We start from the raw sequence: 14,604 nt of genomic DNA, 5'->3' as shown, positions 1-14,604 counted from the left end.
ATGTTGGACAGTTCAGAATAGTAATTGAAATGAGGTTTAAGGGGCCTAATATGAGTAGCTCCAACTGAGGACAAGTTGAAGGAGGTTGGGCTACACTGGTATGGGCATATCCAGAGGAGACCTGAGAGTTATATCAGTAGAATGGCTCTTGATGAAAGATAGCTAATGGAGAGACCAAAGTCTCTGTACACAGATCGGATATCAGTGGACTCCAGAGAGACCAATCTGCATGACAGTCTAGAAGACGACTACAAGAGTCGCCAACCCCAAATAAGGGAAGTGTCAAGAAAGAAGATGCAGCAGGATGAAATCAGCTGTATGTATACACACACAAAACACCCACACACAAATATACACCTCTACCCCAATATAACGCTGTCCTCAAGAGCCAAAAAATCTTACTGCATTATAGGTGAAACCACGTTATCTCAAACTTGCTTTGATCTGCCGGAATACACAGCCTCACCCCCCTGGAGCGCTGCTTCACTGCGTTATATCCGAATTCATGTTATATCAGGGTAGAGGTGTACTGGGTAATCTGGATCTCTTTTTAAAAATCTATATTATAATGAACAGTCAAATTAGTGCTGAGTGGTTTGAAAAAGTTATTTTTAAATGCTCCTTCACAGAGTACTACTTGATTTTCATGAGCTTGTATACTTACTGAAAGATAATTTTGCTTAGATGTAGTTGCTCTGCTGCAGGGATTAATTCAGAAAGTAACCTTAAAAAAAAAAAACACACACACAAAACTACACCTCCCCCTCTTCCCAGAACAGTAAAATTTTATTCTTCACCAACTGTTGCTCACAGTAACATCCGTGGGTAGGTGCAGTCAATCACTGCACTAGTTAATTCAGTCATGGAAGGGTCCTTTGGTAACTTCAGTGAAACCAAATTACAAATTTCTAATGTTTAGTTAACTAAATTTCTGTTTCCACACAGAGGAGCAACATAAGGATACAAATAAAAGGCAAATGACTACAAGCAGCTTCTGGGTCAGATTTTGATAACTCTACAATAGTTAAAAGAAAGCATGTACTGTACTTCTCATCCACATTAAACTGGACACCAGTAGCCATGAAGTCAGCTTTGTCCTTTGAAGGGATACAATAACCTTCAGACTATAATGGCCACCAATTAAGTACATTTGTACAGGATATATTTTTAACCTTAAATATTGATTTACTGGAATAATTTAAACAGATTAAGATGTAGATTTACTAATTGACAAGGAAATGATGAACGGAAAAAGACTGTAAAATGACAAATCTAGCACAGCTCTGGGGATTTTTATCAATTTTAATTGCTACTAGAATTTCAGAGTCAGGTTGCTTATTTAGCAAGATTGACAGAAATGCTCCTTGAGAAGGAAAGACAATACACCAAATCAATGTCATTCTGGAATGCTAGATTTATTTTTATAATCCTGATTTACATCAGTACCAGCTTTGCAGAAAGGTCATCTGCTATTAATTCAATAAAAAGTTCACCTGTTTAATTCCGTTTAAGGTTTTGATAGAAACCAAAAGAAGAAACTAAAAACTAAATCTGATTCTCTAAAGAAGAGTGTCAGATACTGGCCACTGCTGGAAAAAGACACCAGACTAAATGGGTCTGTCAATTTATGCCAAGTAGACATTTCCTAGTATTACAGGGTGGTATCAAAATATTAATGTTTAACAGAAATGAAGTGCAGAGAGAGATGGAGAATCACTACTGGTTATACTGTGGGCACTATGCATGTCAGACTGGAGTAACTTCTTTATGTAAGCTTGTACTTAGGACCTTAAAAAAAAAAAAGCCTTTTATGGAGATGAATCAATATAACTCCTCTGGAGCTGTTAATGTTCCATCATTTAAATATATAGTCATCATTTTAGGAGCCATATTAATTACGAAATGGAACACAACAGCTCTGTTGGAGCCTTTCCAGTCTATTACATGTTTAGGATATTTATTTAGCACCGTAAGTGCTCATAGCACGTTATTGTAAAGTGTGCCAAATGAAGAATAAAGATCAGAGTCCCTACTCAAAAAGAAATACGAAAAAAGAAAACCCACAAATGTGCTGTTGGTATAATTTCTTTGAAAATTGAGAAATATTAATGTTTAAAATCTATTTTGGGACAGATGTTAGAACAGTGAAATGTCACTGCCATGCCTGCTCAGGTGAAGGGAAGATCACAAAGCATGTATGGAAAGTCCCTCCTCTCACACCCAAAGGTGTGAATTCCAAAGCAGTGCTATCCCAAGTACTCCATATTAACAGTAATTTCAGAATTACTGTTAATACAGCCTAGCGTCCAGTAAATAGCCACTGCTTTGAATCTTCATTAGTTTTGCCCAATAAACTCTAATAGCATTTGGACTTTATGGAAGAGATTTTCCAAAACCAGAAGACTTCAATAGGAGTAGAAATAGGAAAGGTAGATTGCTTTTGAAAACTCCACCCTATTATTCAAGTAAGCTTGCTGAGTAGTAAATCTATGAATGTAACAAGAATGTTTCTCTCCTACTAAAATAAATGGGAAATAGAAACCAATGCAATAGAAAAAAAAAATCCTTGTTTTACTATTTCCCCCTCTTTATAGTGATTCCGCCCGCCATCACCGAAAGCAAGTTCCAGAGCTGTTACTATGATAGATGTACACATATTCCTTCAAGACTGCATAACCTCTTGCATATTCTTTAAATCTGTGTTCTGTTTTAAAGAGACCTATGCTTGAAGCATGTAGATGTTCCTCATTCCAAATCAGAGCCAGGGAAACTGCATTGCAAGTACATTAAGATTTTAAAATTAAATGTTTAACCTGCAGCCATGCCAATTTGCTAATGCACACATTCATATACAGAACTATAATTCTATCTAAACCCATAAAATGTTGGCTTATGAAGTTAGCAATATTATATTACAGAAGTTAGATACTGAGCATGTGTATATTTTCCTGATAGGAAGACTAAAGTTTATCAAAACAAAAATTTGGTTCTTTCCCTCTAAACTTAATAGAAAGGTATTCAGTTAAAAATGTTGAAGATAAAAACAGGCTATTTTGTTTTAAAACAATACCATGAAGTGCTGAACACCCAAATGCACAAACCTTGCACTAGTGCATAAAAACAATTCATGTTCTGGCAGTTTAAGTCAGGTCAGACAGTAATTTTTGGTGACAAATGATATCACCAGTAGCTAATTAGACTACGGACGTTTTGGAGCATGAGCTTTCGTGGGTGAATACCCACTTCCTCAGATGCATGTAATGGAAATATCCAGGGGCAGGTATATATATGTGTGCTAGCAAGCAAGCTAGAGATAACGAGGTCAGTTCAATCAGGGAAGATGAGGCCCTGTTCTAGCAGTTGAGGTGTGAAAACCAAGAGAGGAGAAACTGGTTCTGTAATTGGCAAGCCATTCACAGTCTTTGTTCAATCCTGAGCTGATGGTGTCAAATTTGCAGATGAACTGAAGCTCAGCAGTTTCTCTTTGAAGTCTGGTCCTGAAGTTTTTTTGCTGCAGGATGGCCACCTTAAGGTCTGCTATAGTGTGGCCAGGGAGGTTGAAGTGCTCTCCTACAGGTTTTTGTATATTGCCATTCCTAATGTCTGATTTGTGTCCATTTATCCTTTTCCGTAGAGACTGTCCAGTTTGGCCGATGTACATAGCAGAGGGGCATTGCTGGCATATGATGGCGTATATTACATTGGTGGATGTGCAGGTGAATGAACCAGTGATGGTGTGGCTGATCTGGTTAGGTCCTGTGATGGTGTCGCTGGTGTAGATATGTGGGCAGAGTTGGCATCGAGGTTTGTTGCATGGATTGGTTCCTGAGCAAGAGTTATTATGGTGTGGTGTGCAGTTACTGGTGAGAATATGTTTCAGGTTGGCAGGTTGTCTGTGGGCAAGGATTGGCCTGCCACCCAAGGCCTGTGAAAGTGTGGGATCATTGTCCAGGATGGGTTGTAGATCCTTGATGATGCGTTGGAGGGGTTTTAGCTGGGGGCTGTATGTGATGGCCAGTGGAGTCCTGTTGGTTTAGAGAACCATAACTGAAGTTTAACACAACAAGGAGTCCAGTGGCACTTTAAAGACTAACAGATTTATTTGGGCATAAGCTTTCATGGGTAAAAAACCCACTTCAGATGCATGGAGTGAAAATTACAGATGCAGGCACGATTATACTGACACATGAAGAGAAGGAAGTTATCTCACAAGTGGAGAACCAGTGTTGACAGGGCCCATTCAATTAAGGGTTTTTGTGGATACAGAATAGCACGGCTACCCCCGATACTTGAAGTTTAAAAGCCACTCGGGATAATTTTTACAGAAACTAATAAAGATTAACAGAACTGTATCATTTCATACAGCATAGCAGAGGGGCAAATTTATTCAACTACAGCTAATAGTATACCACCATTAATTACTTTCCTACCCTTTAGTAACATGAACTGGAATTCACTCACATGAAGTGCAAGGCACGCATTTCACAGCTCCTTAAATATACACTGATAAGTCTTGCCACGACTACGAGGAACTTTTTCTCAATCCCAAAAGAAATCTAAACCATGCCTGGTGGGTCCTGCCACCACGGCAAAGCAACAGAGGACTATTACAATTAATCGAAAACATCCAAATTAACTTATTTTGTAAACTATAAAGTATCTTCTATTCATTCAAAGAGAGAATATTTATTCTTAAATGACACAAAAAAGTCTATGGTACATGTGACAGAGAAGGCTCTGTGCATTTTCTGTGATGCAAGAAAGCTAGTTAAACTGCTGACTACCCTTTTTGACATCATCTTTTACTATGTTTTATTAAGAACTATGACAATATTATACTAGCCCGCAAGCAAATGAAGGGACAGAGGCTGCTTTCCTCCCCATCCATCACCACAAGATTTTCTGACAGGGAATTCTTCTCTCTCAGCTTGTTTGCTTTAGTCATTGGACTAAATACATGAAGGTATTGGCAATGGAGACAAAAGCAGAAAAAGAGGAAACAGTGACAACTTCTGATTGGATAACTCATTCCTAGCCCATATCATAAGCTTACCCAGAAGCAACTTTACTTGGATGTGTTGCAATCTCTCATATCTAGGGTCTCGTGCACAACAATCTCAGAATTTTGATTGGTATAAAGCTGAACGAGAATACGGATGTGTCAGCAACTCCATTTTTTAATGTCTCTACTTGTTTGTGGCCATAAAAACTTACAATGCTTAAGACAGAAGCTGATATGCATATACCACATTGTTTGCTGTTCTCTTCGGAGAAAGAGCCTCAATAGCATAAGTAATGGCTGGTAAGAAGAAATCCAACTTAGAAGTGGCACTCTCTTTGATCCAAGAAGTTTTAAGATTTTATTTGAGAAACTATTTGTTCCCATGAGGAGGACATTTCCTCCACAGTTTATTCGGGTCCTCATAGGAAATAAACTCCTAATTATTCTTAGAGGAGACAGGTTGGTCAGAGCTAGCCTGCAGATGAGATTTATTATTTTGGGATAAAGTTGAATCTAATCATAAATGATTCAACTCTTTCCTCTTCATCTTTCAAGATACTGTTGTGGTATATGGCCCACTGTATGCTACTCAGAATCCATTACTCATGCTCCCCATCTTGCTCAAGCCATTGCTCGTGTCCAGAAAACTTCTCCCAGTTTCTATCACTGGCATTCATAGGTACACTAGCACAAGTATACTTTCTTACACAGTACTGTAAAAGCAATAAAGGCACTCAAACGTATACTTCTAAAGATTGCTAATTCAACATCTATGTCTGCTTCTAATTTCAGAATGCTGGATGGAATTTATGTTCCTGTAGTATCGGCTTTATTAATGGTGAGGCCACGTACAAGATTCAGCATGCAAAGAACTGAAAGTGGACAAGTGTGTAGCTCAGACTCCAATTTAAAAAAACGTAATCCGTTGGGCAAAGCCTTCAGATTTTTTAGAAGACATCATTACCTACTGTTAAGAAACACATCACTTTCTTGCCAGCACCAAAATGGCAGTATATGTACTCCCACTGCTAGTCTACATGACCGCACTCACAGCTACATGACATGATATTCCTGTTGCACAGATGGGAGGCAAACAGAGAGCAGTCATCTTCACCAGAAGTACTGCTAAGATGAAGGTGAAAAGCAATATAGAATATAACTAGCACAGGGGAACATGCCCAGTACTGGAAGAAAGTTCTCATTTGTGGACATTTATATTCACCATGCATCAACAGCAGCAGTGTAATGCTACAGTGAGGAAGGAAGTGTTTAGTCAATTTAGGTATTTATACAATGCTCATCATAGTATCTGAGGACATATTGCTATAATGCTTTATGTCCCAATTACCTTTAAATGGTCCAATTCATTTTAGATATAAAGCTATACCACTGAAGATGATGAATAACCTAATACATGAACTGGAGGTAGTGTTATGGAAAGTCATCTTTTGAAGAACAGCCGAAAAATGCTAATAACATACTTCTGCAATAACCACATCATCCATTTCAATACCAGGCAACTAAACAACTTCAGATACCGACTGTCATTAAACCACCTACAGCTGCCTCATAAGTACAGATAAATAGTGCTTTGTTCATTTGCAACAATAACCAAGTGTAACACCTAGTGGATGCCTTCTAAGCCACCCACATTTAATTATGCTGTGCATTTTAAATTACTGTTTTTACAGAGAAAAGTCATTGCTTTACATGAAAAATTAGCCTTCTAACTAATGAAAGGTCTATTGAATGTTGGCACTTAAATGTTTTACTTTAGCTAAAGTTAAAATATCAATATATTGCACATTTAACACAAGATTACCAAGACTAACATGTTCAGATGGCTCTTCTCACCTAAAAAAATTGCAGCACGCACACACACAAAACCACTTTCACTCATTAATGAAATGCTGCCATCTCTAGGATGGAAGGTGGCTTCTTAACAGAGCATAATCATTTGCTAGCTTAGGACATAGGAAGAGATTTCAAATGTAATTGGAAATGCCAGAGGAATTCATGTAATCATTGGATTTGGAATCTAGCTAAGACAGGCTAATGCACCTACTCTGTGAGGAGTGCCAGGGGATCTTTAATGATCACAAACGAAGGCATATTTTACATCATATCCAAATGACAGGGTACGGTGCTATCAGAGCTGCTAATGCCATGCTGCTGCATTTGTATGCTACAATAAAGAACCTCACTCGTGTATACAAAAAAAGCCTCATACACAAGACCCAACATTGGAACACTCAAGTTTCATCATATGTTTTGTTTGATGCTTACATTCCACAGCGACAGGCCCTTTTAAGAAAGACAGGGCAGGTTTAAGTATTGACGAAGCTAGTTCTTACTTCACTTATGAGATCCGATTATAGCCCGAAGGCAGTATAGTTATCTTACCTGTCACATCAGGTATGCTTCTACTCATTAGTCCTAAAAGAGCCAAGATATCAGTTTTCCTCATCTCAAGTGCTACCCATTATATGGGCAAGTAATAAAAGCAAGATGTGGATAAGACAAGATTTTCAGCAGTGTCTAGCAGCACTACGAATACTAGCAAATGGCAGGAAATGTGTCTACTAACAAACATACACACACAAATAGCCTGAGAGATAAGAGAAGAAATTTTGATAACTAAATACAAACACTTATCAATTGCATGAATATTAGTGAAATTTATCTTTAAAGAGGAAATACCAACTTTTTTCCCCCCACTAGCAATCCGAGCTCACAGTGTAGTTTAGTAGATGTTTTAACAAGAAAGGACAATAAGATTTGTTGTGACTATACTGAAATAATTATTCCAGTGTCTGAGGGCTTGGCTACACTGGCACTTTACAGCGCTGCAACTGGGGTGTGAAAAAACACCCCCCTGAGTGCTGCAAGATACAGAGCTGTAAAGCCTCAGTGTAATCAGTGCCACAGCGCTGGGAGCGCGGCTCCCAGCGCTGCAAGCTACACCCGTAAGGGATGTGGTTTACGTGCAGCACTGGGAGAGCTCTCTTCCACCGCTGGCGCTCTGACCACACTCACACTTCAAAGCGCTGCCGTGGCAGCGCTTTGAAATTCTACGTGTAGCCATACCCGGAGCAGAACAAGAGTTCCTAATATTACAAATGAGTGCCTTTCCTTAGTGCTTCAGAAGGCTAGCTTTTAAATGTTAAAATTACAGGTTGTTCCAAAGCAATTAAACTTTTATCAAGTAAGCTGTTAACAATGGATTTACAACAAAAAAAGATGTGTAACAGTGCAGTTTAAATAGCTGCAGTTCTCAGAAAAATCAAAGACTCAAAGGCTAATGCACAACAGACTAAGACAGGGGTAGACAACCTATGGCATGGGTTCCAAAGGCGGCACGCAAGCTGATTTTCAGTGGCACTAACACTGCCTGGGTCCTAGCCACCTGTCCAGGGAGCTCTGCATTTTAAATTTCATTTTAAATGAAGCTTCTTAAACATTTAAAAAACCTTATTTACTTTACATACAACAACAGTTTAGTTATATATTATAGACTTATAGAAAGAGACCTTCTAAAAATGTTAAAATGTATTAATGGCACACGAAACCTTAAATTAGGGTGAATGAATTAAGACTGGCACACTACTTCTGAAAGGCTGCTGACCTCAGGACTAGGATATTTAGTGACCTGTTTGTTGTGTGTGCGCGCGGGGCAAGGTGGGGTGTTTTTTGTAAATGTTTGAATATTTTGTTTTGAGTATCTTTGGAAAACCAAAACCAAGCAACTGTAAAATATTTAAGCAGCCAAAATTAGTACGTGATGGATTTTGGTACTTCTGTATTCAACCCTATACATAACAAGTCCACTTTAAATCTAGTATATTTAGGTGATCAAAGCCTAAAAAAAACAAACCAATTCATTTAAGAACAGAAGGTATGGCTCTCTGAAAAGTTTCATTACACACTGTATGAGGTGCTAGAGGAAACTGTATTCCAGAACTTCCATAGAAAGCCGAGTCTGAAATATGACATTTCAATGTCTCAGACTTTTTCATTTAAAAAGCAGATTTTTTGTTTTGTTTCTTTTAAATGGTACAAGACAGCAAAAAAAAAAAAAAAAGGAGGGGGGAGAGGGAGTGGAAGAGGGGCAGCGAAAACCAGTTTTGATGCAATTTTGCAGTTACTCAAAAATATAAGCCCCCAGGAGTTTCAGGCTCCTGGAAAGATTCTACTCACCACTGCTGCTATGTAAAAGAATTTAGATCTTTGTACTGTATTCACCTGAACACTCTTTACCATGAATTGCTAGACCAGTTATCATTTGAAAGACAGATCACTTAATATATGAATTAATGAAAATTCTCCAATTCCAATGCATTAAAAATACCATTATTTCACCTATTTAAGATTTTAAAAAATCCTTCCTCAAGAATTCTGTTGCTGGTTTGATGACTTTTTACAGGTCCATCAATTTAACTGAACATCAAGAGAACATTAACATGGAAATAAGTTGGGGGAAAAATGGAGCATTTGAGGCAATTCACAGGAAAGGCATTTGCAAATTCTTAAGAGACTGCTGCCCAGCCATCTCCCCAGGAAACAGTTATACAAAGGAATATTAATATGGACAGTGCAATGGGCTGCACTTAGGAATTCAATATTATTCTACTGGAGGTGGTGGAGAGGAAAGGAAAAGGAGTTTAAGCTACATTTTAACCTGATATGGTAATTTTCCAAACGATTAAATCAATAAACCAACTGTGTAGAAGACTTTTTTTTTTTTAAATGTAGGTACTTCTTTGACGGCAAGAGCAAAAATGCTGAATGAAACCAACCTGCCCTGGGTCCTCTTGAAATTATGGCATTAAATGTACATGTACATGACATTAGTGTGCACAAGAGTGACGCTGCCACAGCACTTGCACCGGGAACCTCAAATTCATTCCTCAGACTGAGGAAGTCCTCTGACACTTCCAAGTGTTTGGAAGATGAGCTTCCAATTCCAACAGCATCTGCCAGCAGCTTGTTCTGGAGCTCCCTCTTCTGGTTAGATGCTAAAACACAGCCAACAACTGCAGTAGCCATTGTAGGATGTCCCTAACCACAAAATAAATGCTGGTTTTGAAGTTGGGTGTTTCATCTGTGAAAGTAAAATTACCATGTGCATCTTCTATACTGAGAGAAACTTGAGGACAGAACTATTTACTTTCAGTTTGTAAGGACCACAGAGTTTTGAAGAAGCGATGTAAGTGAAGGTAAGTGAACTGAAGTAGGCCAAAAATGAAGGGGTTTAGCATTGTTCAACTTTGTAAGTTAATGTATCAATTACATCAAAAAGCAAATCCCTCTCCCAACCAAGTTTAAACAGAATTTTGGTAGCATTTTTCCCTTAGTGTGAAGTTAGTGAATAGTTAAAAAGTGATAGCAGCGGTTTGGGAAAATACTCAAAATTGAAAGAATCATTATAGGCTTTTTTCTTAAAACAAAAACCCTTTAGATTTCTGATCCCTTTAAAACCTGATAAGCCATATTACTCAGATTCTTTAGAAGGACAAACTCAGTATCTTTTCTGTTTGTGAACAACAGATTCTCAACTTAAATAGCCCTAGTCCCCATCCCCTTGGGGCAACCATTTAAATTATAGTAAACTACTGTACACAGATGCCTGATTTGCCATTTCTCTCCTTGTCACAGGCTATTATCCTGTTTCAGTCATGCTAACACTGAAATATAAGTCAGCTTTCTTCCCATTGCTATAAAAGCAGACTTCCCCCCATTACTTACAGCTAATCAATATTTGCCAAAGTTTGAAATTTCAGCAAAAAAGCCAGAGTTTGCAGAGTTCTATATCAATTTGTAAGCATATTACTATGTGCTCCCTCTTGTTAGAAAAAAAGTCTTCACCGAGAGATGGTGAGTCTAAAAAGCCATTGAGTGGAAAAGAGTTTTCATTTGACAGACCTAATGAATTCCTGGGAAAAGTCCTATAAAAGTACTTCTTCCTAAGTGATTTGTAAAAAGCTTATACACAATTATTCTTAGCTGGTCTAATCCAGTGGTCTCCAACATTTTTACACCCAAGATCACTTTTTGAATTTAAGGACAATCCAGGATCTACCCTACCCCTTCCCTGAAGCCCCACCCCTGCCCTGAAACCCTGTTCAGTCCATCTCCCCTTCTCTCCTTTGCTTGCTCTCCCCTACCCTCATTCACTTTCACCAGGCTGGGACAGGGGAGTTGGGATTTGGGGGGTGGGGGGGCCTCTGGGCTGGGGCTGAGAGGTTCACAGTGTGGGAGGGGGGCAGAGGGTTGGGGTGTTGGCTCTGGGAGGCAGTTTGGGTGCAGGAGGGCGGGTCTGAGCTTGGACAGAATTTTGGGATGCATGAGGGGTGTGTAAGGTGCTGGTTCTGGGATGGGGTTCAGGTCTGGGGGTTGGGGTGCAGGAGAGGTTTTGGGGTGCTGGCTCTGCAAGAGGGCTCAGGGCTAGGGTTTGGCTTCCTGACAGGCAGCACTTACCTCAGGTGGCTCCCAGGCAGCAGCTCAGCAAGGCTAAGGAAGGCTCCCTGCCTTCCCCCAGCCCCACATCACTCCTGGAAGGGGCCAATGCACCTCCTACTAAAGTCACAAATCTTTGTATTGATCGTTTCCATGCGAGTTCAGTAACTGAGGACTTAAACTCAGATCACCAGTGCAGCCCTCGGAAACAATGCTAAGATGCAAGGAAGGAAGGAAAAACTTGCTTTAGGAGAAGGAACAAACCTTCCCTATAAAAAATAAAACAAGCTAGCCACGACTACACTGGTAGCACAAATGTGAGAGAGCATTAAGGAGCAAGACAACCACAGAGTCTGAAGATGTTCATTGTACCCAACTGAAGCATCTATAAGATATTTCCAGTATTGTCAAAACTCCAAGTCTGCAGGAACAGATTTCCATGAGAAAAAGTTCTTAACTGGGGGAGGAAGGAAGCGATTTTTCCCTTTCTTCACACCTTTTCCAGTTCAGCACTATCATTCTCCCCTGCTTCATCCAAAGTGACCCTGTTCCAAGTCAATCTGTGAGGAGTAGAGGAGCGTATACCCTCCTGCAGAGTCAAACCGTACCCATCATTTTAAACTCTGCATCCCTCAATGAGCTGTAAATGTTCGGTAACTATCTTTGTGTGCACGGCTGTACACCAGGCATTCAAGACACTTGAGATAGCCCTTTATCTCAAGCATCAGCTCCAAAAGAGACTTGCTGTTGTCTAACATCTGAAAATGGCAAGGTCATCTTAAGGCATCAAAGGATTTCTGGACTAACCCTACAAAGGATTTTTAATTCCCCGTAAACTCTGAAAAATACTAGCTAGAATGAGACCAGGTTTCTTCTGGAATTCTGGGGGAAATGAACCTAATTCATTCCATGTACCCATCTTTTAAGACTGCAAAATTGCTTAAGTTAATCAAATATACTTTATGCTACATGAGTATATGAAGAATTTTTACCCACACCTTTTATTCTTGGACAAGCATTAACACTGTCCCTCTGTTTATCACTGCATTCTCTATAGCCTGAGCAATAAGAGCTAGATTATCTTGAATACCCGAACAGCCTCCTAAATATTAAAGCATTTAAGCTATGCATGGACTCACTTTCCTGTTTTGAATACATTTTAGAGTCTATGTCCCAAGGTCACTGTATCTCATCTACATTCCTTTCATGCAAATACTCCATGTGTAAAACTTTTCAACTAGAAGTCATTTCTCGTATGGCTAGTGCTAATCTTGTCTTGCAGGCTTGTTGTTTCCTGTTTGTTGAGAATAACATTCGATGAAACCAGTAGAGAGAGCACTGCCTGCCACATGTAACAAAGCACTTCACCTTTCCCAGAGAGGCATTTTAAGCCAGAAATGAGGGCTCAGCGGTCGAAAGGCAAAGGTTGTGTAGTAAGGAAAAACTTTCAGCAGATCACCCCGACTAATGAAGCCAATCTATAGCTTAGATTAAGTGAAGCTGCTGCTAAGAGATACAGTTCTCCAAAGAACAGGTACTTCAAATGAAGACCAAGGTTCTTCCAATTGTGGTGAAATAAAACACATCAGCTTATGAACCTCTCAAAACTAAACAAATCAGATAGACTTCCAAACTGGTTAAAATACAGTGTTATAGATTAAATAGTAGCAGTCAAAAATCGATCAACCTAGAGGGAGTAGCTAATGAAGAACAGTAAGAAAGGGAGTGCTGGAACGTATGTCCCTGTTACAATTGTTAGAGGTGAAGCTGCACCACCTGTTTCCCCACGCAAGCTTACCAGGGCAGTGGGTCCACCACACCATGCCTATTTATTTGTAAAAGTTTCAGCCTCCAGCACCAGCTATGCCACATGGATTATATACACTATAGTTAAATTTTCTACGGATGTTTGCATCAGGATAACATACAACACAGAGAGGAGAGGTAAATTAAGAATGACAAACACAACCAGAGCACTGAAGTATAGGTCTTGCAGCAACTGAGTTTATGGTTTGATGCTCCACACTACTGTCTGGATCACAACTGATTCCAATAGTAAACAGACCTCCAGCATTATTAATGGTAAATACGCACATTACGGTCATAAATAAGTGACAATGAGTCACATGACATTTGAGTGTTACAAAGGCTATTCCATTCTGAACAAATCTCACCACGCCTATTGAAAGCAGAGGACATTTTCCCAGATCACTTGTATCAATGTTATTTAACTGCAACCCACTGTACCTGGTGCTCACGCAGCATGCAGTTGCTGCCTCCTAAGAATTGACTGCTGCAAATATAAGTCATACCAATTAGACAGATTCCATTATCTAGTTCATCTTTAAAGCCACAAGCAGGCTTAGACCCAGTTCCTTCAAGGACTGACTTGCCTTGCCACTCCCTAGAATGTTTACTATGCTTAGCAAGTGTTTTCCAGATGATGGAGCCCAGGTCTCTACTTGGGTCATGAAAATCCCACAACAGGCAAAACTTTCACAGGTCAGGCTGAGGCTGAATCTCTCCAACTCCTGATTATGCTGAAAGAGGTGCCTGTTTGAACCAGCATTTCTCCAAACCATCATGTTTTAAATACAATCACAGAAGAAATTAAACCATTAGTCTGTACCACCATATCAGCTTAAAAGGTAAGCCTTAAAAGACTGTCACGTCTTACTACTTTACATCATTAAGATGTAGCCTTTCCTCTCCAATCCCTCAGCTAAATCTCCCCATCCAGAGCCACATCTTGCATCTCAACTATTGCAGCCACCTTCTTTCCAGCCTAGGTCAATGCAATCTTGCACCACTTACACTCACAAAAAAAAAAGTCAATGCAAAGGTAGTTTTCCTGGTTTGTTGCTTCTCCTGCATCACTCATACCTCTTTACTCCTGTCCACTGGCTCTCCCTGCTGAAACACAAGCTACCCACCCATCTTTACTTAAGGCCCTTACGGCCTATTCCCATCCTACCCAGCATACTGTACACTATTGAGGTATAGACCCCCACCTCTGCTTTTCCATCAACGCCAACCTTCATTGCCTATTTTTTATATTTTAAAAAACAAGTACTGTTGCACTTTCTCCCATGTCACCTCAGTGCCAGGAAGGAAATCCCTGTAAACATCTGCAAGCCACTGCATTG

The 14,604-nt window shown here is 39.6% G+C and overlaps 1 protein-coding gene across 3 annotated transcripts in view; it reads right to left on the bottom strand.

The window, feature by feature from the left end:
• The window catches only part of STK4 (serine/threonine kinase 4), an 81,629-nt gene that overhangs the window by 48,288 nt on the left and 18,737 nt on the right, over window positions 1–14,604 (bottom strand). The window lies entirely within an intron of this gene.

Source organism: Gopherus evgoodei, chromosome 14 (genome assembly GCF_007399415.2).
Source record: "Gopherus evgoodei ecotype Sinaloan lineage chromosome 14, rGopEvg1_v1.p, whole genome shotgun sequence".
In the NCBI taxonomy this organism is placed as follows: domain Eukaryota; kingdom Metazoa; phylum Chordata; order Testudines; family Testudinidae; genus Gopherus; species Gopherus evgoodei.
The sequence above is the reverse complement of the archived record's forward strand: the minus strand, read 5'-3'. Positions and strand labels throughout refer to the sequence as shown.